This window comes from Dipodomys merriami, unplaced genomic scaffold (assembly GCF_024711535.1).
Source record: "Dipodomys merriami isolate MVZ:Mamm:240054 unplaced genomic scaffold, mDipMer1.0.p SCAF_361, whole genome shotgun sequence".
In the NCBI taxonomy this organism is placed as follows: domain Eukaryota; kingdom Metazoa; phylum Chordata; class Mammalia; order Rodentia; family Heteromyidae; genus Dipodomys; species Dipodomys merriami.
This window is the reverse complement of record NW_027205171.1, coordinates 1089379-1091375: the sequence shown is the minus strand read 5'-3', so window position 1 is coordinate 1091375 and position 1997 is coordinate 1089379.

Here is a 1997-nt window from a genome sequence, read left to right as displayed (position 1 = left end):
ATGTAATTTCATGTAATTGTAACCCTCTGTACAACATTTTTACAATAAAAAGTGTACAAAAAAAGAAACAATGTAATGCTCAGAGAAGCATTTTGGGAGTAAGGGAAGGATGTCTGAATAGCTGTACAAAATTCTACACTGCTTTGTTTTTTAATGTTCACTATGGAACTGAATAAACAGAACTGCTTTTATTAAAAAAAATTAAGTCACTGTCTTGAAACTGGGACCAGTATTTCTGCCATTACTGGGATCTGATCCCACCGTCCAGGTAACTCTTTTGAACCATGGGTGACGGCAAGGCTCACTGTCCTTGAGGAAAAGAAATTCAGGTTAGAGTTCCCAGGGACTGAATGCAGGCCCTGCAATAGAAAAAAATATTTCTAGGGGCTGGGAAGGTGGCTCAGTGGTAGAGCGCTTGCCTTGCATGCCTGAGGCCCTGGGTTCAATTCCTCAGCACCACATAAGCAAAAAGAAAAAAGCCGGAAGTGGCGCTGTGGCCCAAGTGGTAGAGTGTTAGCCTTGAGCTGAAGAGCTGAGGGACAGGGCCCAGGCCCAGAGTTCAGGCCCCACGACTGGACCCAAAAAAGAAAAAGAAAAAAAGAAAAGAAAAAGAAAAAATATTTCTACATATGTGTAATATATGATATAAACTTACATATGTCTGCTAACTACATATTATGATTTTTTATTATTGATTTTGTATCATTTTTTATTTGATTCATTTATTGTTTATTGTATTTAGTGTTATTATACACATATTTATTTAAAATTATACAAAATAATTTAGGACATTGACTCATTTTTCCTTAATACTATATTAAGTGTTGAAACATGATACATAATTAAATGGAGGCATTTGTCACAGTCTTCACATGTTTGGAATCTCTCCCAAGTATGAGATTTCACTTTTTTATCTATGGACATCTTCCTCTAGGGATTTTTTAGATGATTTATCCTCAGAAGCCTTTTCATGAGGATAGGCAAGTTGAGGGATAAAATTGCAAGGGTGGGGTTAGAAATGTGGCTGAGTGGTAAAGAGCTCGCTCAGCATGCATAAATGCCAAGGTTTGAATCCTCAGTGCCACATTCTCAGAAAAAGCCAGAAGCTGTGGAGTGGCTCAAGTGGCACAGTGCTAGGCTTGATATAAAGGAGCTCAGAGACAGTACCCAGGCCCTAAGATCAAGCCCCAGGACTGGCAAAAACAAATGGCCAGATGCCAGTGGCTCACACCTGGAAATCTAGCTTCTCGGGAGGCTGAGATCTAAAGACCACAGTTCAAAGACAGCCTCGGAAAGGAAAGACAGTTAGACTCTTTTCTCCAATGAACCACCAAAAGACCCCACATGGTGCTGTGGCTCAAGTGGTAGTGTTCACATTGAGCTGAAGGGCTCAGGGAGAGTGCCCAGGCTTGAGTTTGAGAAAAAAAAAAAAAAAACAGGAAAAAAGTGGGGGATAATCAAAATATTTTTCTTATTTGCTAATTATGAGAACATTATCTGGAAAATGAACGCTGATGTACACCAGAATTGGAGTCTGAGTTCATTGTTCAAGTGTAGTAGATCCATATGCCGAGGCTCTCTGTCTCTAGCATTATAACCTTGTGTCCTAGAGGGTTCTGAAACGTCCAATGTTGAAAGGCTTAATATGCTCCCCAAGCCCTTTGTGATAAGCAGTTGACTTGTATTGTCAATGTCATTAAAGTTCTGAACCTAGCAAAGCACCAGTAGCTCATGCCCATCACCCTAGCTCAGGAGGCTGAGTTCTGAGCATCACAGGGTGAAGCCAGCCAGGGCAGGAAACTCTATGACACTTTGACTTCCACTTCTGAAAGATCAGATATTCAACAGCTTCTTAGATTTCCTTTGGTAATGAGAAGTTATTTGCCCCTAAATGTTCTTAGAGTTCTCGAGCTATAGAAGTAGGATAAAAAACATCATTGACCCATCCTGGGTTTAAATGAAGTTCTCAGATTCCAACCTGTAGCCCTGTTAGCAAG